Here is a 25287-nt window from a genome sequence, read left to right as displayed (position 1 = left end):
TTTAGCTGTGTGCTTGTAACAGTCCTAGACAGTCAGGTCTGCATTTCATTGAACGTTTATAGTCTGGGGCTTACATTTTGGGTGCAGATCTACACACAAATACTGACACTGACATCAGCTCCCAGGAGAGCCTGCTTATAGAAATATCCTTGCCTGAACTCTCACGAACTTTCAGGCAACTCCTATAATTCAATCACTCCAGCCTCGTATACTAATGCTGCTTTCCTGTTAAAAAAAAATAATCACCATTTTCATTTGATATTGCTACACAAATTATCTCATTTACTCTTTTCAATTGAGATAGATATTGGCCTCCACTGTACAGATGAAAACAGCAAGTCTCAGAGAAGTTGAGAAAATGATCAATTCATAATCAGAGGAGCCAAGACTCAAACCCAGGTCGGTCTGACACCAAACTGCATGTTCTTAGCCACTGTACATCCTGCCTTTCAAAAGAACAGACTGCATTATAGATATGCACAGGGTGGTTTTAAATGAACAGAGGCTGCCTGAGCACATGACTGTCTCCTGCATAAAATCCAACTGCTGCTCCTCTTCCTCTAGATCCTTGCCCTGGACTTGGCCAGTTCAAATGGCCATAATCTCAAGCCCATTACCTCTTCTTTTTATCCTTCTTACATTCTCAGTATGTATTTTCATTGGCAGTGTTGCTTTTGTGTGCATGCATGTGTGGCAAAAAACAAAAAACAAAAACAAAAACAAAACCCATTTCACATGAAATCTACCTTCTTAACAAATTTCTAAGTGCACAGTATGGTATTATTAACTATACACACACTGTTGTACAGCAGAGATCTAAAACTTTTTCATCTTGTATTACTGAAACTCTGTACCCATGGAAAAGCAACTTCCCATTTCCTCCTCCCCTGCTCCCTGGCATCCACCATTCTCCTTTCTGTTTCTGTGAGTTTCACTACTTTGGATACCTCATATAAGTGAAATTATGTGTATTTGTCCTTCTCTGATGGCTTATTTTCATTCATTTATCAATGGACATTCAGCTTGTCCCACATCTTGGCTATTATTCATAATGCTGCAATGAACATGGAAATGCAAATATCTCTTTGAGATCCTGTTTTCAATTATTTTGGATAAATATCCAGAAGCAGGATTGCTGGATTGTTTTATACAGTGGTTCTACTTCTAATTTTTTGAGGAATCTTCATAACATTTTCCATAGCAGCCATGCCATTTTACATTCCCACAGTGCACAAAGGTTCGAATTTTTCCACATCATGGCCAACATTCATTACTGTATATTTTTTAATAAAAGCCATTTTAACAGGTGTGAAGTGGTATCTTATCTGCACTTCTCTGATGATTAATTATGTTGAGCATCTTTCATAAACCTATCAACCATTTGCATATCTTGGAGGAATGTCTATTCAAGTTTTTAGTCCATTTTTAATGGGATTATTTGGTTTTACCATTGAGTTGGAGTTCCATATATATTTTGGATACTTTTAGAGACAAGTCCTATTAGTATTTTTCCTCCAACTGCCAAATACCTTCCCCTTATTTCACAAGGAAATTTCTCGATATAGGTGCAGCCTTAACAAGTGGAGCTCCCATGAACATAGTCTTTGCGGTCAGAGCCTGGCCTGAATCCTAGCCTCATCATCTATCAGCTGTATGTCTCTACACAACTCATTTGATAAATCTAAGCCTCAATCTCCTCACCTCATAGTGGCTATAACAGTGATACCTAGATCAAAGGTTTATCATAAAGATAAATAAAATAATACAGTGCCAGACACTTAACAAAGCCTGCATAGTAGCTATTCTTTTTATTTTGGTTTCCTTTCCCTTTTTTTTAAGGCCTCTAAATTCTTTGGCTTCCAGAAAGCATCAGAGAAACGGAAGTGCCATTCCTATACACTTTGTAAAGCAACATCTCGACGCACACGCCGAGGGGATGCCCCCAGCGGCTCTGCCCATGCAGCACGCAGGCCCCCAGCGCACCCACATCACCCGGGTTCTCCCACGCGGCTGCCCGCTCCGCACGCACCTGCGGGGCTGGGTCGGGCTTTAAAGCACTTACCTCCCACGACTCCGCCCGCAGCACGGAGAAGCCGGCGCACATCCCGCGCGGCCCGCGGGGCCACGTGCTGGCCGGCCCGATTCCGCGTCCTGGCGCAGCGCCGGGAACGGGTGCACAGGAACACCCCGCAGGTCACGCCCGCCCGCCCAGACTTTGAGAAAATGGCCTTTGGATCAAGGTAGGCAAGCTGAACTTTATGGCACTAACCGGGCGGGGGGCGGGGGGCGGGGGTAGGGCAGCCACTCTACTCACTCAGCAAACACAGGCGGGGGCGCAGGGCCGGGCGGCCACTGTGGTTTTCCTTTTTCCTTGTTTTAAATAGTTAATGCCCTTGGCGGGCAGCACTAGACATAAGTGTAGAAATCTCCAGTCTTATGTGAAGGAAGTGACCCCACGTGTGTAGGGTGTGGGAGGGAGCGGCGGCTCAGCCGCCCCCATCCCCCCACCCTCCTCAGTCTGCGTTTGGCTGTGGCCGCGCGCGGCGATGGGGCTGGCCCAGAGGAGCTGCCGCCGCAGGGTCAGTTGTGTCCCTACAGCAATTTTCTCTCTCTCTTCTCGAAGAAACAGCAGCACTTGGTGTGGTCAGCCACCACCACCTCTGTTGGGGCCGTGATGGGGGCACTGGAATGACCAGCTATGGGGTGGTCTGCATTCAGCTCCCTGTCAGTGGCGTTCAGTGCCTGTTTTTGCTGTGTAGCAAGGCTTTGTCCCGAGCCTGAGGCTGCGAGGGCAGGTCGGTGTGGACCGTGCCAGCTGGCGTGGGCAAGGGCTTCCCGGCCCAGCTGTACTGTTAGCCAAACACCAAGCAGCTGCGGTGAGAGAGGTCGGTGAAGAGCTTGGGCAGATAGTCGTAGCTGGGCTTCTTGAAGAAGTCCAGGCGCCGCACTTGGCCATCTCCTCTGGGTGTCCCCGGTCTTCTGGTAGCGCTCCCCGAGCCTGTGGACCTTGAGGCCTGCCAGGGCAGGCTGCTGCGCAGTAAGTACATGAACGCGCGGTCCAGCGCCTCCAGGTCGTCCGGCGGCTCTGCTTCTCGCCCAGGCGCGTGTTGCTCGCGGAGCGTGCAGTGCGTCCGGCTCTTGTGCTCGCCGTAGGGGGTGTGCTTTTTGGTCTGGAGGGTCTAGGGGGCCCTTGGCCAGGCTGAAGTCGATGACTTGGATGGCGTGCTGCCACTTAGTGCCGGCCGCCGCGCCAGGCCGCTCTCAGGCCTCACGTCCTGGCAGAGGAGGCTCGTGGTGTGCACGGACTCCGTGCACGTGATGAGCTGGAATGCGCGCACCGTCTGGGCGTGAACGTGCGCTCGCACAAGTTGAGCAGGTCCTCCAGGCTGGGCCCGAGCAGCTCGGGCACCATGGTGGTGTACTTGCCGCAGGGGCTGAAGTGGTAGCCCTGAGGGACGCCCTCTGTGGCACCGAGCTGCTTGTAGAAGCCGTAGTCCAGGTGCAGCTGCGGCACTTGGGACTTGACGGGCTCCAACTTAACAGATACTATTTGTTTGCATAGACCCTTTCCTAGCCAGAGCTCCCGGAAGTTGTCGCAGCCTAGCCTCTTCTCGACCCGGAAGTTGGGGTCCACCATCAGGACCCCCGGGCTGGTCCCTGCGCTCCGGACACCGTGTGGCTGGTCCGGCTGCTGGCCTTGGACGTCCTCCGGCCCTCCTCTGACTCCCCTTTCCCTTATGGCAGAATGCGTAAGTTTGTGTCCCCTGGCCTGTCCACGGTGACTCTGCTGCTGTGCAAACCCCGGCTCCGGGGAGACCCGCGGTCGCGGCGGCTCTTCCGGGCGGGCACAAGGGAAGCCCCGCGGGCTCCCTGCTAGTGAGACGCGGGCGCTCGCGAGGGCCCCGGCCACGGCGCTCACCTCAGAGGCCTCGGGGCCGCGCGTGCGCGGGGGGAGGACACCCGCTGCTCACAGGTCCCGCGGGCTCAAGTCGCGTGGCTCTGCGCTGACGGCCTCCGCGGTGGCCGTGGCTGGGCGGCCCGGGCTCCGTCAGCAGCGAGGCGCGGGCTCCAGCTTCGGACCCAGTTCGAGCACCGCCCCCGGGTCACTGCCGCCCTCGGCATGCTGGGCGCGGACCTATTATTTATTATCTGCTTCTCTGGATCCTCTGGATCACTCAGTTTGCTCTGTCTCATAGTGTTTTTCTATACAGTGATAATGTGACTTTTCTTTACATGGCATTACGTGTTGTGGTCAATGTCAGTAAGCACATTGCTGAGAAGGAAGCAAGACGAAACAGTAAGAATACAGAAAAGGGAAAAATAGAAGGACAAAGTAGAAGAGAGATTTTTTTTAAATCATTATTCATAATCTCTTATGATAATGAAGATCACTTGATCTCCATTCCTGCCCTCCATCTGCCCCAAGATAAGGAAGCGAATATCACTGGGTACATCCAAGACGGAAATAAAGGTGAGAATACTCATTCCATGACCTGTTGCTAAATGGCTGTCTGTTCATCCCAGATCTCTTAAATGACCTATTCTGTGATTTAGGTTCCAAGAGGTCATGAAATGAACCCAGATCACTTCTATTAATGTTAAATGAGCCTGTAAGTGCCCGTTGGGCAGCGAATCAAAACCGCTGTTAGCATCTACTCTTAACTTAGGAAGTTCCTGTCTCTTAAAGGACCAGCTAGCTGCCCTTTCATAAAAGATCTGTTTTTCCTATGAATAATACATATAATAGTAGGAAAGAAAATACATCGCCATTAAGCAGTATCAATTCTCAACATACTGGATATAATCTCTTATACAACTATGATTAAAAATTAAACATGAAGTATTACATTGAAGAAACTCCAAAGTTGATTTTTATGTACTCTCTTTTTTTTTTTCCTCCAAAAACATCATTCTTACCAGCTTTTCAGTATAATTATATTCCAGGGAAAAACAGGCAGGCAAAAAAGAATAAATCAACATATAATCTTCCTTTAAAGGCCTGGCTTATATTTTATGATCTGCACAGGCTGTTTTTAAAAAAAAATCAAGTCTGAACTCTTCAACAATGAACACATAATATATTCCATTATTTTGTTATTTTTAAAAGGATAATCATGTAAAATATCAGATCAGTTGTATTTTTATACACAAGAGACTTTCATTGACTGTGCAGGCTTTCATTGACTGTGTGAGTTGCTGTTAACCTATTTCCGTATCTTAAGTCCCTGACAAAGAGCTGGTGCTCAGTGGATAGTTTCTGAATAAATAACTACCAGTACTGAAAATTAAAACTAGGAAGATATTTGAGGTTGGGACAATTCAGTGTCTGGCCAATAAGATTGCCCAGTGGATTTTCCCCTCCTCTGCTTCACTTCCCTTTTTGCTGAATAAAGAGCTGTCACTGAGAGGAGGATTCTTAATTGTTGTCCTTAAATTCACTTAGGACAAGCATTCTCATCTTGTTGTAAGAAAGTCCCTGAGAAAGCTAATTGAACTCAGAGAAGTATGGGCATCTACCTTCTTAAGCTATGAATAGAAAAAATAACAACAATAATAATATATTTCATTTTAAAAAGTTGGTTATATGCATTTCAATCAACATACCCAAATTGATTAAAATTCAAATCACAGGATTTCTAAAGGTGTTAAGATCCTTACATGTCTTGGAACCTAACCTCTCCTTTTAAAAACTGTGTAAGTTGAAGTAGAAATTAAGTGAGTGTCCCAAAGATACAGACTTGTCCCCAGGTACCTAATTCCAATTCCAACGCATGTTCCATTTGACCGCACTCTACTTTTAACCCCTTCGTGCTTTATGGACAGATAATAAAAATTAGTTAATGCAGATGATGCTGATAACGAAATGTCACTGCGCTGGAAACAGGGGAGTGCAGTCAGTTAGCTGGCATTTGGTGATGCTTTTTTTAAGGCAGAACATGTATTATTTTCCATCTTTCTCTGCATTTAAAAAACAAATCTATGTGCTTTGCTGGAAAAAAAGAAAGCCTTAGGCAACTAAGTATCATTCATTAAGACATTTAAGACAAGTGACAGCTCCAGAACAGAACTAGCAGGATAAAGATAGCTTAGAAATTGCATACACATAGAATGTTTCTACTGATGCCCTAATCCCCTGCTGACCAATTGTTAAAAGTGGGCTTTTATTGTACCATAAAAATGAACAAGCCGAGGCTTTCACATCCGAAGAAAGGTTGGTACCGCCGTGGAAAATGTTTTGCCTTCAGGAGTCCAGGATGAGAGAAAATCATTATTACTCTTGGGTAAGGACCACTAACTATGGGGATAGAATTGGGTAGTGAAACCTCATTTGTGAGTAGCACATAAACTACAGCTTGAGCAAGATGATTCCATTTCTAATTATAAGATGATTACTGATGCAAGCTTGGTCTTGGGGTCCTTTCCCAATGTTACCACTAGTATGACCTTGTCTTTTAAAAGCCAAAGACCCAGCTTTGGAGAACTGTTTGACGGTAGCTATGAAAGCTAAGCTCTTGCATCTACTATATGCCAGAAATTCCACTCAAAGGTATAGACCTAACTAAAATGCATTTATTTATCGGTCAAAAGACATGCACAAGAATGTTCGTAGCAGTCCTATTCAAAATAGCCCCAAACTGGAAACCACCCAGATGGCCATCGATTGTAAGATGGATAAATACATTGTGGTGCAGTCACACAATGGAGTACCATTTTGCAGTGATAATGAGTGAACTCCAGCTACTCTCAATTATATGAACACAGTTTCACAAAAACATACTGTAGAGTAAGTGAAGCCACCTATGCCAAAATTTGCACTGTATGATTCTGTAATATGAAATTTAACAGTGATCAAATGATAATCTGTGGTGTTATAATTCCATTTAGTGCTTCCCCTGGGTGGGGTGGTGGTGAGTGGAAGGGCACAAGGAGAGTTTTGAGGGGGAGGTGAGGTGCTGATTCTGTTTTGTTTCTTGATCAGGGTTCTGGTTATACAGGGTTGTGACCTTTGTTTAAATGCATTGACCTATAATATATGCTTATGATTTGTAAGTTTATATAAGTGTATGTGTGTCATTTAAAAATTCTGAAGCCTTAAAAAATTTCCTATAAAAATATGCTAGGGCAAGAGTGACAAATTAGTAGAAGAGATGTCTCATCAGTAAGATAAAGGCTGACTGCACCCACAGGCAGCCTTCCCTCCCTTGCCCTGTTTTTCCCTCATTGTTGCTTATGAAACTGGTCATCAGCCTGCAAATGAGCAAGGCAAATGTATAAATGTCACATTCTTATGCAGGAACCAGGGCACTCACTTCTTTTTTGCCCCAAGGCAGGATTGGGTCTCAGTTTTCATATACTAAAAATGGACCTATTAGGGTAATGAGTGAGCTCACATCTGTCATTTCCACTTGATTGCTGGCAGCCTGTGGTATCTGAGATGTGTCCCACTAATTAGAGAGAAATCTCATAAATTCAGGGAGCATACATCATTTGAGGATATGGACTAATTGGGCATTTGTCCTTTGTGCTCCATCCGTAAGGTCTATTGAGGGAACACAGAGGTCTGTCCTCAAGATTTAGTAAGTGCAGGAAGGAAGGGGAATAAACTTTTAAGTACCTGTTATGAGCCAATACAGTGTTAGGCATTTACATAATCTTCGAAATAGCTTTCCAAGGCGTGTACTATTGTCCTCACTTTTCAGAGAAGGAAAGAAATTCTGAGAGAGGATGAAACTATGCAAGTTATGCAAATTTGGGACCACTGACCACTCACCCTGTTTTGTATAGGATAGCTTCAATAGAGGTCACTAGCCCTTTGACAAAATGTGTGCTTTCCCTAGAGAAGGGAACCAAAAGATTCTTTTCAACTCTGCTTCCAGTGTATCCCAGTACCAGAGAGTCTTCCAAGTGCAAGGAAAAACAAAACCAACCTTTTGCCTGAAAAGAAAAAAGTCTTAAATAGCTGGGGTTCTGAGGATATGTTTGTTTTGTTTTGTTTGTTTTGACTTTTTTGTTTTTTATCGAAGTGTAGTTGATTTACACTGTTAGTTTCAGGTATATAGCAAAACGATTCAGTTATACATACATATTTTTTCAGATTCTTTTTCTTTATATGATATTGCAAGAAGTTGAATATAGTTCGCTGTGCTGTATGTAGGTCCTTGTTATTTATCTGTCTTATATATAGTACTGTGTATCTGTTAATCCCAAACTCCTAAGGGTATAAGTTGGAGGGTGTGAGTTGTTAATAATTATTATCACTGAGTCAGAACACTTTCCTAATCAAGCCAAACGTTTTTTCATAAATGATGATACCCAAGGGGGTGGTCGATGAGGTACTTTCCAAAAAGCAGGCCTCAAAAGTTTAGGTAGCCACGGTCAATGTGTCTAACCTCTCTTAGACTCAAGAAGGACTCACTCCTAGCACTACAGAACTAGCCAACATCCAAAGAGGAAGAAACCAATGGTGGCAACCCAAAGACTTCAGAGAAACTGTAAACCAGGTACACTGCTTTGAGGAATCTGAACTCCGACTGGGAGCAGGCCTCCCCTGAAAGCTTTTCCCTGACCATCACGGCTGCTGCTGTGACCGAAAGTACACATCTGACTCTCCCAACCCCAGCTTCCCCACGCTGCGGAAGGATGCTAAGAACTCCTGCCTGTCCTGGGGGTGTTAAAAGAACCGGCTAATGTCTGCAGAAAGAGGCACTGAGGGAGTGCTGAGAATCCTGAGACCACCAGCGCAGGGAGCCTTGAGTGATGCAGATTAGCGTGGATCTTACACACATCACACAGATTCTCACCTCCCAACAGAGAAGGTTTCAGAGCGACTTTCCAGCTCATAATGAGACACTAAGGCAAATTGATGATGTGGAGTTATATTTGAGGATGGAAGGAAGAAGCCAGAAAAAAAAATCAGAGTGAAATTTGCCTGGCTAAAAGAGATCTACAGTAAGCCCTCCCCTTGCATACAAAGTCACAGGCCGGACATTTGTTCCCTGCGCGCTCTCTGGCAGGGTTAGCAGGACTGGGCACTGAGAGAATAGACTGAAACCACACTGGAGGGCTGGTCAGGAGAAAGCAGCCACAGAATTGAAACTGAATTAACCCTGATCTGATGCGGGAACACGGGGAGAGGCTACACAGAGCGACCGAGATGGGGCAGCAGGTGCTCAGTGGGCAGATAAATCACACCTGATGGCTGGCTCCGGAGCAGGTGACTCTCTTCGAGGGCTTCCATCTGGTGGCAAGCAGACGTGAATGCCAAGAACAGTGTCCCAGGCTCTGAGTTGGGTCGTTTCACATGTTTATCACACAGTCCTCACCCCAGCCCCAGAAAAGTGGGTGTGATCGTGTTTCAAGAGATGAGGGTTGCGGGGGGAGGGTATAGCTCAAGTGGTAGAGTGTGCACCTAGCATGCACGAGGTCCTGGGTTCAATCCCCAGGATCTCCCCATTTAAAAAATTACATAAACCTAATCACCACCCACTCCCCCCCCAAAAAAAGAAAAAAGAAATGATGCCTACAACAGTGAAGCCATCACTGAAATAGAGGTCTGGCTGACACAGGAGCCCTTGCTCATTCAGCTGGGTCCTCCATCGCTCATCACAGTTATTCATGATGTATACCAGCTCTGAGTGGACCCCTAGGCCTGCTGCTCTGTAAGAAATCTAACCATGGTGCCTGGCTTTGGAGTTAAAAGGTGTGACCCAGGATGCAGTAACTCATCCAACAAGCATTTGAAGGAGGCCTGCTATGGGCCAGGCTTGCGCTCGATGTGAGTAACACAGAAAAAGAAGACCCACTTCTTGGCCTTGGCCTTGTCCACTGACCTCCAACAAGGCGTGGCAGGGCAGCCATTCTGGGCAAGCTCTCCGCAGCACGGACCTCAGCCACGGTTGGCGAGATACGTGGGCAACCGAAGAGGTTATGGCCCCCTTGAAAGCCGTTCTCACGGAGCCCCTCAGCAAACAGCCTATTCTTAAGTCTGAGTTCTTTTTTTTTTTTTAATTTTTTAAAATTGTAGTACAGTCAGTTTACAATGTTGTGTCAATTTCTGGTGTACAGCATAATGTTTCAGTCATACATGGACATACATAAATGCGTTTTCATATTCTTTTTCATCATAGGTTACTACAAGGTACTGAATATAGTTCCTTGTGCTGTACAGTAGAAGCTTGTTGTTTATCTACTTCATATACGGTAGCTAGTGTCTGCAAATCTCACACTCCCAATTTGTCCCTTCCCATCCCTTTCCCCCGCTGGTAACCGTAAGTTTGTTTTCTACGTCTGTGAGTTTGAGTATGAGTTTTGACAATTGTTTATTAATTCCTGGGGATATTGGCTAAAAACTGTGGCCCATTCCTTTACTTTAAATTACAGCCCTATGGAAGGTTTGATTTTTTTTTTCAAACCTAAACTAGTAAAGTTACTGCAGAAGAAAAAAAAAAGTTCTTAATAATTTATTCATAGTGCTTTTAAGACCAAGTCATGTTTTATTGGGCTCTGCGTGTTTATGTTATGACGCAGAAGTCAATAAGAGGGAGTTTTACTAATATATATCTATTAATATTCTCCACATATGTTCACCAAACAATGTCACAGCATCCATAAAGGATCTCAATAATTAAAAAGTATGATTTTCCTCGTTTACCTATTTCCTCCCAAAAGAATGCCACAGATGCTCACACGGACAGCCTCGCATCCCCATCGCAAGCCGCTGCCCTTTATGGGGAGAGTGATGCAGCAGAATGAATGTTAGTCCAGGAGAGGGGGCTCTTGTCTCCATGCTGGCACGAACCGCAAGTGACCTTGAGGTCTAGACCCTTCCTTCTTCATCTGTGCGATGAAAAGATTCAGATGAGATGATGGCCACGTCTTCCCCAGCTTTCCAGCTGTGAAATAGTGCTCCCCTGGGCCTTATCTTTATCCCTTCTTGATCACCGTTACCTTTTGTCAAGGGTCTTTCTGAAATGAGTTTCTTGTTTCCCGAGTCGGCCTTCCTCTCCGACGACTTCGCCTGGCTCACAGAGTTAATAGGCAGAAGGGAGACCCACTGGGTCCAGAGACAAGGGAGGGGGTCCCTCTCTGACTTGCTGTTTGCCCTTGATCAGGGAGTCACTTAGGAATTCCAGGTCCATCCCCTCCTCCTTGACGGGGGATTATGTGACGATACTTAGCCACCATGAAGGAGTGAGAGAGGATTAAATAATACGCTTGTAGGGGACTTAGCCAGCACTTAATGTTGTGCTTGATGCTCGGTAATAATTACTTTTTGAGTCTCACCAAACTCACCTGAGATACCTTCCTGATTAAAGGGCTAAATGGTTCCATAAGAGGTTTAGTCCCTTTTCATTCCCCAAAGGACCTGTGCCACAAAGTGAAAGCCTTGACAAGCCGTTGACAGCATAGATTGCCTTCACCTGAGCTCCTTGGAAATCACGGAAGAATCATGATCACGGTGTTTTACAGTCTCAAATCATGTGTTCCCGTATCCCTTTATAGAGAGATGCTCATTATGCTGTAAACATAAAAGGAAAATATCCTGGGGGTATTTCAACACAGTTAAGACTCCATCTCCACCATAACTGACTTGGGTCATCCCACTATGAACTGGAAGAGGCAATGGGACTTCCTGGAAAGAATTCACGTCTAAGCAGGACATCAAACTTGATGAGATGATAATAATAATTATGGTTAGCACTGAATGAGAAATTAGTCTCTGCTGGCATTGTTCTGAGTAATTTTCACTTATCAAGTCTTTTATTCCCCAAGACAGCCCTATGAGATTGTTACTATTTTCATGTCCATTTTGCTGTGTAAAGCACACGCAGCACAGGGAGGTTAAAAGCTTCAAAATGCCGCATTTCCAGGAACTGGTGCACACCAGATTTAAACCCAGGCAATTTAGAGTCTGGGCTTTTAATTATGCTATTCCTCAGAGTTGGCAGGATGATCTGAAAGAATATACGTAGAAAGCAAGCCATTCCTGACAGCACTCACTGGTCAGTATTCTTGTATTATTTAGGTTAAAAATAGCTCTTCTCTTAAATGCTGTTTCTTTTCCCAACTGAGTATGAGACAGATTCATCTTTTATGTTCCTCTTTTCTACTTTCACTTCCCATATTTTTGGCTCCACTGGCCCCATTGCTGTCTCAGTCCACGGGCACAGGCCCAGTGGTATCCACAGTCATCCCGGAGTGAACTTCCTTTACATCTCACCTTGAACTTCCCTAGGCCCTAGCTTTCAGAGTTCCGCTTACTGATCTGCCAGCTTACTCTGTGAAATACAGTTCAGAGGGACAAGTTCCTCCCCACTCCCCACACTTTCCTCACTATTCGTACCTCTCTGGCCTCTGAAAAACTGGTCATCGATTTTATAAGTGCTGCTGAAATTCCATTGAACAGTGGGGCCAAGGATGTGTTAAGATACACCAAAATTTTTGTCTGCGATACCTTACCCTGCTGAGGGGAAGCTTGCCCTGAGATTACAGACTCTTCACTTCTTGCATCTCACTGATCCAGTCACCAAAACACCATCAGCTATTTGGCTCAGGTAAGCATCAAGCTGAATGGTGTTCAAACAAATGACAGCAGCAGCGAGGCAGATAGCAGGTCTTCTAAGACACGATTCCCGGAAGATAATCATAGTAATTTGCTGTCATCATTCCCTCACAAGTCCAGGGAAAAGACCAGCATTAAATCCCATAGAGAAGGCACAAATTTTGAGGCTTGGAGAGGCACATGGGACACCTGAATCCTGGGAGCTGGTGGCAAAGCCAAGAAATAATGAAATAGCAGATGACAGGCCATCAGCAGAAAGGTGGATCCTCCAACCACCTCACCTAACTCATTAGGGCAGCTAGTAGTTTATCTAAAGACCATTTTCAGATCATGCAGTGCCTTGCTCTTCAAATTGTGGCCCATGGACCAGCTGCATGGACATCACTTGGGAACGTGTTAGATAGCAATGAAGACCCTCAGGTCCCTCCCAGACCTCCCGAGTCTGAATCAGCATTAGGAGCTGGTTACCCCTGATGTATTGAGAAGCCCTGGTAGGGGCTCAGAGCTCAGGTTAAGGAAGACTCACCTAGCTATAGAATAGACTCCATTTTGAAATTTAAATGAATAAGTAAGTATATATGATAATATGAAAGCAAAATTAGGAAAAAGTAAGAAATTTTAAAAGTGTTCCCAGGATAAACATGTCGACACCAAAGTAGAGATGGCAAGAAGTCTACATGGAAACTCAATAGGGATTTTTCATCTGCTACTCTGATCCACCCGCCTCTTTGTTTTCTTCTTGCTCTGTGCACAGAGAGGCTGACCTGTATGAGAAAAGCGGGCAGAAGAAGGGTGAGACTCCCCAGAGGCCAGCCTTGGGTTGGCCTTGTCCCTCAGTGGAGGTCACAGCTCTACCCCAACAGCCCTCACCATCTCTGGGTTCTAGGAACTGCCCCCTTCTCCCCTTCAGGACTAAGGCTGGTGACAACACTTTGCTGTCATTAGCCTCTGCATACTGCACTGTTCCTTCATGTACCTTTTAAATAATCCCTCAGTAAACTCTGTAAAGCTCAGTTGGAGTATATAACCTGTTTTCTGCTGGGACCCTGATTGACAGATGTAGACAAAACTGTTGGTTCAAAGAGAGAAAGGAGAACAGAAAACATTAAGCTATCATAGAGGAGACTTAAAACATAAGAATGGTCCAGGGGAAAGAGGCTGCAACCAGTTTAACTAAGGGTCATACTCCATCACACTTAGAGGTCAAACACAGGAAACATATTCTGAGCATGTTTCATAGCAAGCGTACCCCTCATCTGTTAAGGAATCCCAGTTCTCAGCATGGGGTTTCCACTGCGTTTCAATCCAGATTCTCCATTTATCAAAAGCATCCCAGTTGTGTCTTCTAATCACAAGGTCCCTTTAGATGCACATCTGACTCACATCCACAAAACAGCCTAAGATAGATCATCTCCTGAAAGTGTCCCCTCTCCTTCCATTCTCCACGAAGTACAGAGGAGATTGGATAAGCCACTGCTTTGCCTGTGAGATGTGTCCTTTCACCATCAACTTGTTCTGGTTTCTTTGCATAGCACGACCCCTGTTTTCCAGAAGCTTTCAGAATTAGATATGATCAGACTTCTTTCTCACTCCTTTATGTCACAGAATGTCAAATGTGCACACTCATTGACTGGCCTGCCTGCAAAACCAAATGAGACTCCAGCCAAGTGGAGTTTGGTCCACACCACCCCAGAGGGCCCCCTGCTACAAGGAGTCAGCATGACCAGCCTGGTCAGGTAAAAAGGCTTTCCTGCAGCTCCCCATCCATCACTGTCACTCGGGCGTCAAGCTTATTCCTACTGCATCCTCATTCTGTCCTTCTGTCTAGACTCTTATCTGCAACACCTGGTTCTTAAGTAATTCTGTATCAGCCAGCATTCAAGGCCCTTAGCAGGTTCACCTTCTTTGTAAGGTCTTATGACTTTCAAACATAAGAATGTCTCCCTTACCCAGGTCCTTTGGATCTGCCTGCTTCTATGTCAGAACCACAGCAGAGCATGTGTGCAAGCATGTATGGATACTTGGGTATGACTTCTAGGTTCCTGGCTTGCGGGCTTCTGTGGAAGATGGTGCTGTTTGCTCATTTTTTAAGCTTATTTATTTACTTTTGCCACTTAGGCTTCCTTTATTCCCTCCCTCCCACTCTTTTTATGCCTTTGACTTTTTAGGAAAACTTGGTCATTTGTCCTGTAGTACATTCCACATCCTAGATTTGGCTGGTTGCTTTATGTGGTTGCTTTTAACATGTTCCTTTACGTTTGGGTTTGTTTTTGTTTTTGTTTCTGGTTGTTTTTGTTTTGTTTTGTTTTGTTCTGCTTTTTAAAACTGTGGTGAGATACACATACCAAGAAATTTAACACCTTAACTGTCAAGTACATTCTCACTGTTGTACAATCATCACCACCATCCATCTCCAGAATTTTTCTCATCTTCCCAAACTGAGCCTCTCTCTTAACCCATCAAACAGCAGCTCTCCCTGCCTGTGTCCTGCTCCTCTCAACTCTGCTTCCTGTCTCTGTAAATCTGACCACTCTCAGTACCATGTAAATGGACTCATGCAGTATTTGTCCTTTGTGACTGGCTTGTTTTGCAGACATAGCATAGCATGACGTCCTCAAGGGTAATCCATGTTGTAGCATGTGTCAGCATGTCCTTTTTAAGGCTGCATCGTATTCCTTTGTCGGTACGGAGCATATTTTGTTTACCCACTCATCTGTTGATGGGAACTTGGTTCTTCTCACCTTTTGGCCGTTGTGAATCATGGGTAGTGCATTTACTGGAAGAGGTGTGGCAGGTAAAGGGAGAAATGGTGAATCCAGTTTGGGGCATGTTAATGTTCAGCACCTGTGAGATGTATAAACGCTCATATTCAGTATATAGATATTATATGTGTGGCTCTTGAGTTCAGACAAACATCTGGACTGGAGGTGTAGATTTAGCAGTCTTAGACATTTAGGCAGTAAGGAAACCAAGAGAGTAAATGAGATCACTGATGGAGCACAGGCAGAAGGTCTAAGGCTGAGTCCTGCAGAACTCTGATTTTATGGGGGAGGAGGGAGGGTGAGCAAGGAAAGGAGACAGAAAATCATACAGAAAAATGGGAAGAGATGCAATGGAGTGTGGGGTTATTTGACACTGAAGAACACGTGGAATAGAGGATGTCAGGCATCATCAGTTTGGTAAAAACTCAGCTTGAGAATAGATATGTGAAGTTCTTTAAATTAGGAATATTGGTTTTCCAAACATAGTATGCTACATTTAAAAGTATCTACCTGAAGCTTGAGAAAAATAGGTAGTAAAAATGAGAAACTCATTTGTTCAGGAAATAGTAGAGGATGAGAATGCTTACTAGGAAGGTGTGCATAAAATCACCGACGTTAACATTTGTGACACATCGTTAGAAGATGTTGGAGACACGCCTGATAAAACTTTTAAAGTGGCTTTAAAGGAGATAAAACGTGTTTCACACACACACCAGCCCGAGGGACAGATGACTTCGCTGCCCTGGACATGAAAATGCTCTAGGATGACATTTCTAAACTCCAGCGCTTAGCAGTCTGCTATCTATAATAATCACTGTTGAGCAAGAAACATGGGACTTAGGTTAGATTGCAGGAAAAGCTCTCTGTGACTGCAAATTGTTAAAAACTTTCAAAATTGTTGAATGTTCACTGCAATCAAGAGACCATAGAATATATTCCTCTAACGTTGTTTAAACAGCAAAAATGGGTTCTCATCTGTCTGGCGCTGTCTAAGTGCAGGCGTGACTTAAGACCAAGAAGACAGACTTGAAGATCTCTCATGGGTCCTTCCTTTCATAATATTATATGATTCTTTTCACTGTTTTACTGCTTTTAGTGGAAGAGCTTTCATCTTTCTAATTTCCAATCTACTAGAATAGATAGCCTGGCCAAGTTTCTCAGACCCACTGATTTTTCCACTTCCTTGAAAAGCTCAGCTGAAGGCATCCTTCACCGTTAATTATACTTCTGAACATATTCCCCCTCACTACTTATTATCATTCACGTGCTATTTGCCCTCCCTTCTCCATCACTTCCCTACCTTATTTATCTACCTATAAAGCACATTAATATTTGATTCTTTCTCACTGAAGTCTTAGTATTTTGAGAGCTCAAAGTTGGTGGGTAAACATGAACCATAATTCACGTGTGAAAAAATTATAAACACGAATTTTACTAGGTCAGAATTGTATTGCCTTTGCCCAAAGGCCATCATAAGACTCATGGAGGAAAAATAAAAGTACAAAGAGACCTTTAAAGTAAGTTAGCGAGATCAAACAAGGACTAAGTTGGAAGGAGTTCCTAAGTGTAAAAATAGGTAACATTTCAAAGTTAATTTATCAAAATGAGTCATAAGACCAATTCATCATTACACGCTTTTGGCTGGAGTGGCTAACATAACATTAACTCTGATTCTGAAGTGGCCAGTGAGTAAAAGAGGATATAAAATTATGCATGTGTCCCCGACACGGAAACCTTCCTTTCCCAGTGATGTTCTAGGATAAATATTAGTTTTAATTATCCCCTCAAAATGGTTATCGGGTTGTTTCTAGAGACAAAGGAGGAAGAAATAAACATGCATGAACACCTATGATGTACAAGGTTCTGTACTTCCGTCGTACGTAACTTTTTGCTTACTCTTCACAATGACCCTGTGAGATGAGGGATTGTCAGCTCCACATTCTACCTAAGGGAACAAAGGTTCACAGAGAGTAGACAGCTCCTCCAGGTCATCCTTTAGTAAATGGCAGAACTAGAGTCTGGACCCAAGACCGTCAAAGCCCATAGCCTGTGCACGTACATCGCTGTCCACTTTACAGAAAAAGAAATATGAAAGGTCTCGATTCCAGGTTGCTTCTGATACGGGCTCAACAGACCAGGAAATAAGCCGGTAGCTTGTCTTTAATTATGACATAGACATAATTTAGAAAAAGATTGCTGTGAAAGCCTGGCTGAGTTTAAGAGGTAAGATCGATCAAGCCAAGTGAAATTCTATGTAGCCGTCCTATAACATTTGAATGCACTGGTTTCTATACAAGCTAGCCTTTTAGGAACAGGAAGCAGGGTGTTTCACTCAAAGGTATCTTAACAAGAAGACTTGGTTGCAGGGAGACTTTGCTAATTCATTCTCATTGCCAGCCACTTGACTTGAATTAGCTCACTGAATTCTCACAACCGCCCTGGTATCATGCTTTTATCCTGCAGCGAATGAGTCTCAGAGAAGTTAGGTGTCTTAGTCAATGTCATTAAGTGATGAAGCCAAAATTCCAAAAGACAAGGCGTGCTCCACAGTGATGCTGTTGAGAGAAACGGCACTGAAGACAGACTCGAATGTGCTTGTGAACCGCCTGGGACCTTGATAAACCGCATGTCTGATTCACTGGGCGTGGGGTGGAGCCTTAGAGTCTGCATTCAGGGAAGGTGCCCAGTGGTGCTGAGGTCTGCGGCCTCTCTTAAGGGTAGAAACGATGAGAAATTTACAAAGCCACCCCTACAAGCGTCTGGGCAAACCTAGCACTCGTTGGCTAGCTGGCTTGAGTGAAACTTTGTGCTTTCTAAAATGTTTAATTAGTGCCCTACATGGTGGGGCGGTTCTCTTCTCTGACGCAGATCCTGAGATGGAGAGGGAGGGCTCGTAAAAGACTGGGATGGGGGTAGGTGTTCCACGCATATATCACCCCAAGCCCTCACCTCTGTTCTGCAAGCCTCCGGACAACTGGTTGGCAAAGGAAAGGTCCCCCAGCGCTTCCATGAGTAAGGTGGAGTTTTGCTGTCTCTTGTGATCTTGGGGGCTGCAGTAGCTCAGATGCTCAGGATCCCACGTGACAGGCACACCCACAGGGGGTGCAGCCCTCGGAGGACAGAGGGGCTGGCCACCTGGAGGTGTTTGGTACAAAGTGGTGTTGTGACCCTTTACAGCGGTCCTTTACAGAGGGTTAGGGGGCGGATGGGAAAAGCTTGGCTTTGCATTTCCCTCCTTCTCTCGTCCCCTCTCCCCCTCCAAGGCTTCACAGCCTCCTTGGAGGAGCCCAGTGACAGGAGGCCCTCCTCCCTGTCTGCAGTCAAGGCTGCTTCCACGGCGTTCTGCTATTTTAGTGAAAACCCACTTCACAGCAAATTGCTCTGGTTACCGCTGGGGTCACTTAGCTGTTTGCATAGTCTGCGGTAATTGCTTTATTTCAGCAGGGGAAAAAAAAATACTTAGGACCATGTTTTTGTAGCTGACGGTGGCTTTTGTGTAAAGAATCCTTCACATCAAGAGGAAGACGGACTCTGTTGGTGACACACACAACCCGCTGTTCCCAGAACTGCTGGCCCCGACCCACCGCGCCTCCTCTGCAGGCCGGCTGAGGCCCTGTTCACCAGGAAAGAGTTCCGAGAGGACACTCGGCAGTCACCCGTGTCCTGCGTCCCACAGGGGTAGGTGCCGCCTGGGTGACGACCAGACTCAGGGTGTGGACTCAAAGGCAGAGGCGGGTAATGAGGTCCGATGGGGAAATGGCTTCAGACTGCTCTTGATCAATCCGTATTGCCACGAGTGGGTTTTGCTCCCTCCCAAACAGGCAGCTCTGTTCTCTGCATCTCACATCCCTAATGCCCTTGGGCTTGAGATTGAGCCTGGGAAGGAGGGTTGGGGGGCGGACGAGAAAAGCATGAGGTGCAGACATCCCCCCATTCTAATAAGACAGCCGTGTTACCTTTTATCTCCACATTTCACGCAGCTTAGACAGTCCCGGGGCAGCCTAGAATCCTTTTCTTTTTTTCCCCCTTTTCAAGTCAGTCTGTTATCATGCCCAGCACTCTGCTCATTAATTTATTTTCCCTACATCATCTCCTGCTCCTCCCTCTGCAATGACCTCTCTCCCCTGTGACTGGTTGTGAAGGTTCTCTTTCATTTTCTCTGTTCGGCAATCTTTGTGGAGCTAACTTTAACTAGCCGGCCAATTTTTTCCCCCAAGCCTATACAAAGCATCCCATGAAAACGGGCGTGCAAGCGCATGAGACCCGCAGCCCTCCCCTCGCTCCAGCCTTCTCTGCACACACTCAGCGTCTTCCCGGTGATGCCCTGGAAACTGCCTGTTTATCACAAGGAGTTCAGGCTCTGAGAGGCACAGGGCAGTCAGTTCGCCACGGGAGACAGTAAGTCGTAACCACCACAGTTGCTCCAAACCAGGTCATCAGCGCCTAAGCTTGTTTCCAGCTTCCACGTGGCAGAAAAGAGGCCACTTTCTCCCCAGAACTAAAACAGATTACCTATGATATCAGGACATTCAAAGTTCGGTGATTAAACCTTATAGCAGCTCAGAGCCAGGACCAGCTGGCTGACACATGTTGCTGCCCGTATTCTGGAATTGGTTGTGTCCCAGGAGAGGCACACATGACAATTCCAGCTGGGAAGGAAGTTTCCACCGTCATCCCCTTAACCATGGATTTGTCCTCTTCCATACCTTCCTCGACCACCATCCCGTTTCCTTTGGAGGTGCCAGTTTCTGGAGCTAGCCTTGGTTGGGTCTTAATTTTTTCTGTCTCCCCATTATCCATGCACCTACCTGGTTTCAGCTCACCCCTTTGCTCTCATTCACATGTGCTCAGCCACCACCCTGGTTCTGGAAACTGAGCTCTGCCCTGATACCAGCTTCCAGGCCCTCCCAACCTTGCTGCACCCCCCCCCCCAGTTCCAGCTCCAGGATTCATCCGTATCCCATCTACATGCCCTGCATTAACAGAGTGTACAGACAAGCCCCACCTAATCGTGATAATTAATTAGTGGGTGGAAAGGGAGTGGGGAGTTTCCCAAAGAAACCTAAGGGAGAGAGTTCAATTTAAAAAGACATAACTCTCCACATAGCAGGGAATAAACCTGATTGATAGTAAAATTGATAGAGGAAACTAGAGATAGTAAAATTGGTCATACAAATAAGTGTAGTCAGTGTTTAGATCAACCCTTGGGGGAACAGTCCCAAAGGATCAATGCAAAGAAATGATCGTTGGGAGCAGACAAGACACCCCTACCTGTCTGAGTTAAATATTATTCAAGGTGAACGTGTCTTACCTGACAGAGCACGGAGGGAGTATAGCTCGGGGATTAAGGGTGCATGCTTTGGAGCCAGGCCACCTGGGTTGGTTCCTTACTTTGCAATTACTAGCTGAGTGAGTGCGGCAAGTTACTTAACTTTTTTTGGAGCCTCAGTTTCCTTTTGTGCCACATAAGGGCAATAATAAAACCCATCATAAGGTGGATGAACTGATTCAAAGAGAATAATGCGAAGTGCCCAGTTAGCATAGTGCCCAATGCTTAATAATTTCTTAATGGAGATTTGTTTAAAGCCCTTTGTTTTTACTATAGAGCCTGCGCCACGTGGGCCATGGACCTGACATGACACGAATGGCTCGCACATACTTTCTATTTGATAATTAACCATTTTGTTTTTTTTTTCCTGGAGCTGGAACTGGGGGGTGGGGGTGCAGCAAGGTTGGGAGGGCCTGGAAACTGGTATCAGGGCAGAGCTCAGTTTTGTTTTGAGATCGTTGTAGCACGGCATGCTGTTGCAAGAAATAACACAGAGAGAGCATGTGTCCTTCACTCAGTTGCCCCCAGTGGTAGCTTCTTGCAAAACCCTAATACAGAATCACAGTCAGGAGACTGACACTGATATGATGCACTGATCTTATTCAGAACTCCTCTTTTACTTAGACTCTGTGTGTGTGTGTGTCTCTGTGTGTGTGTGTGTGTGTTTACCCTACGCAGTTTTATCATGTGTATAGTTTCATGCAGCCACCACCACGGTCAAGATACACAACAGTTTCATTACCACCAGCATACATTTTTTTTAAGTCAGTTTTTGAAATGTCCTGATTTGGGTGGCCACAGTCAAAACGCTGGTTTTGCCTCTCTTCTGATTCCTGGTGCATTTTATCAGTGATGCCCAGGAACTTTTCCCAAGCCAGCTCTTCATTCCCCAGCACATGTGGTTCAAGCACAGCGATAGAGCACTTGGCCATTAGAGGAGCAAAGCCCATGGAAAGAGGAGAAAGGAGCAGAGAAGGGGGAGAAGGGATAGCAGGAGGAGAGGAGGAAGGGGAGGACGCAGAGGAGGAATAAAAGGAAGGGCAGCAGAGGAGGGAGGTATGGTGGAGAGGGAGGGAGAGGGGCAGGAGTCATGGCAGCCGCTTCCATACCCAGCAGACCAGCAGTAGCACCACCAGCTCCCCAATCTTGATGCCACCCACTTCACTCACAGGGAAACTTCTGGTAAACAAGGCACTTCTGACTTGCTCTGGTCAAGTCTAAACAGAGTCTGTTCTGACTCATACTGAGGTTTGAATCTAAATACAGGATCACAGGGGTTGTAAAATCAGGCCCCCTAGGTCCAGACTCTGTTCTGGTGAAAATGAAATGGAAAGACACGTATGGGGAAACACATGTGCAATTGCACTTTTGTGATATTTAAGTTCAGTTTTAAATAATCTTTATAATTATAAAATTAAAGGATGCTCATTATATAAAACATGTCAAGTGTATAAAAATATAAAGAGGAAATAAGCCTTCATAATCCTATCACCATAGATAACTACCGTTAACATTTCTGGGGTGAAAAATTCCCTCGGGTCTTCTTCTATGCAAATGTATCTATATGTGCAATATTTAATTTTATAAAACTTGTGTCATACTACATAGAGATTTGTATCCTGGATTTTCCCTGAAACATCTTATTGGGTTTCCTCCGTGTTTTTGAGTATGCTAAATACTGCATATGATGAATTTTGAGAGGCACCATGGTTTATTCAGCGCTCCCCTCCCCCCCACCATTAGATGGTTTGTCCCCTTCTGTTTCTCAGTGCCCTTGCATCAGTGTTGCATTTAGCATTGATGTGCAGTTGTCTTTCGGTCTTGTTTTTGAATAGTGTTTAAAAGAAAAACAGAAAAACAAAAAAGCTAAGCATTTGTGTGTTGCCAGTGTGGTTTTCCACTCAGCTGCTATACCCGGACGCCCAAGTTGATCTAAACATGAGGGTTGGGAGATTGCAATCTGAAGAGAGCCTGGAAATGTGTAGAATCCGTTCTATTCACATTTCAGCCAACTTTATGTTTCTTTAACAATAATTCTAGCATTCTGAAGACACAGGACAGAATAAAATCTACAACTTCCAGGAAAGGGTTGGAAAAATTTACTTGCTTCTATTTGGCTATGTTATTTGGTTTAAAAAAAAAAGGAGGGGGGAACCTCCTTTTCCATTTGTTTCTATGCCAACTCTACTCTCTCAGCTGGCCAAAACAAAGCAGTCAAGTTCCATGAAATCCTTTTCCACATAAACTAATACCACTACCACAGTAGGTCCCAGGCACGTTGACATTGGGCAGGACATCATCATTCTGAAACACTTTTCATGGAAATCCTCTGGAAGACAAGACGAAAGATCCAGTAACCTTCCAAAGTACCTCCACAGCTAGAATTCTGATGCTTTCACAAAACCCAAATCGAGGACCATCAAGTTCTCGCTCTCTCCGACCTATTTTCCTCCTTCTGGGGTCTATGTAGCCATCACCAGGCAATGGTGAGACAGGCACGGACAGGCCATGATGTCACCACCTCTCCAACCTCACAGCATTTACAAAAAGAAGCCCTCTTTCCACAGAGAAAAATCTGAGCTTGGCAAAATGATCATTATTAGTAAGGCTGCACATCGTCTTTCTGTATTGTGCTTGACATTATCCCATTAAAATTGGGCTCAGCTGCATTATTTTATGTGTAGATGAAAGGTGTGTCTTATGCTCCTTTTCTCAAAATCAAGATACTTTTCTAATGTTGTAGAAATGACTGAGAGTTTATTGTTAAGTTTTTCTGTGCAAGCTCCCCTCTCATGAGCTCACAAACATACTTCCCTTCATAAAATGTCTTTCATCAACTCTGATTTCCTCTGAAGCCAAACCCTCCTCTCTCTTTTTGTTAGTTGCCAAATTTCTTAAAGAAGCAGTCTGCATTTGTGCTCCACTTAGTCATCCAACATTTTTATGTTCCCGTGATGTTCTCTGCCTCCACCATTCCACTGAAATGACTCGTAGCTCTTGACTGTCTAATCCAGTGGGCTCTTACCAGCCTTGACCCTACATGGTCTTCAGCCAAACTCAGTTCAATCAGAGAACACCCTTCCAACTTCTTTGACCCTCTGTCCTCCTGTTTTTCATCCTGACTCCCCAAGCGTTTGAATCTCCTCCCCATGAAAAGCAAGCTTTCCTCCAATTCCGTGTCCCATTCTTGTCCCATCCGTGTCAGTCTTGCTCTCCATGTCCTCCGCAGGAGACCCAGGGCCCCGACCCCCTGCACTTTAATTATTACCTCTGTCCCAGCAACTCCCATGTCCCTCACTCCAGTCCTCCAGTCCCAAACTGTGCTCTGCTCCCCAACTGTTCCTGTGAGTGTCCACGTGAATTTCCCAAGAGCCCCTCAAATTCATCCTTTCCAAAAGCAAAGCCGTTACCTGTCTCTTTTCAGCCGCTGAGACTGGGGGCGGCCCCTCTCTTGGAGTTCTGAGCCTTGTAATGACAGTCCTAGCCAGCTGCTTATTTTTAAACATACAAGGGACATATTCGACCCTTGCCCCCACATTTACGCAGTGACCAAGTTGTCTAGTGCTTTCCTCGGTACCCCCCAACCCTTCACAGTTCTCGGCCTTTCTCCTGTCACTCTCAGCTTCAGTCTCAGAGGTGTTCACTTGGGCTTCTGGAAGAGCTTTCTACCTTGCATCTCCTGCCTGAAGTCCTTCCCGTTTCCTAACTTTTACATCATCCCCAGAAACAACTCTGAAAGCCCTGGAAAAGCCCCACTCAGCAGTTGCCTACGGAGGCTCTGCAGGGTCCCAGCCCTGGGTTGGCCCTTGGGATGGGAGGGAACCAAGCAGACGAAGAGCCTCACCTGGGGGAGCAAGCATCCTGCTGGGAGGACACAGACAATAAGGGATAAACAGAATGGCATCAGTTCCCTCCTCAGACTTCTTCACTGGCTACTCATTTCTGCCTCCCCACCCCCACTATAAAAGTAAAATCTGAACTTTGGGGCATGATGATGTTCAAGATTCTTCAAAACCAAGTGCCCGATTTCTAGGAGTCTCAGACTATCCTTCCACATGGGACCATTCACCGTTTCCCAGGCACGCCCCCCCCCCAGATTCCCTTCCAGCCTTTGGCAAGGATGTTTCCTCAGCCTGGATGGTCCTTCTCCCCCATATCTACAAAATAGCCCTCATTTTTGGAAATTCTACATAGATGTTACTTTCTCTTATAAAGCCTTTCTCTCCTAAAAGCCCTGGACACCTTTCAAAATGAATCATTTTTTTATGCATGTTTACAGCATGTTAATTTATCTTATCAGTCATTTTACACTTACAAAATATATGTGTGCGGCACAGTACTAGATCAATTGATCGATTGATTGATCGATCAATCGATCAATCTGTCTACACATACAAATATATTCACATGTACATCTCCACCCTCCCTTCCATAAACACAGTAAATCATAAGATCCTTCACAATAGGACTTGTTCTTTCTCATATTTATATCCCTGCCACATTGCCTTGAACGTAGCTGTTGAATGAATGAATGAAAGACTATACATTAGTAGTAATATTGGGTGTGATAATGCCAATCTGATTATTTAGTGAATCCAGGTAATAAAAATAAGCCTTTGTATAAAAGTGCAATC

At 45.2% G+C, this 25287-nt stretch overlaps 1 protein-coding gene and 1 pseudogene across 2 annotated transcripts in view; both read right to left on the bottom strand.

Moving 5' to 3' along the window:
- The window catches only part of ASTN1 (astrotactin 1), a 293273-nt gene that overhangs the window by 220876 nt on the left and 47110 nt on the right, over positions 1–25287 (bottom strand). The gene's annotated exons all lie outside the window — the stretch shown is intronic.
- LOC102542428 (casein kinase I-like) lies at positions 2593–20046 on the bottom strand (annotated as a pseudogene).

The sequence above is a fragment of the Vicugna pacos genome, chromosome 21, assembly GCF_048564905.1.
Source record: "Vicugna pacos chromosome 21, VicPac4, whole genome shotgun sequence".
Classification (NCBI taxonomy): Eukaryota; Metazoa; Chordata; class Mammalia; order Artiodactyla; family Camelidae; genus Vicugna; species Vicugna pacos.
The sequence above is the reverse complement of the archived record's forward strand: the minus strand, read 5'-3'. Positions and strand labels throughout refer to the sequence as shown.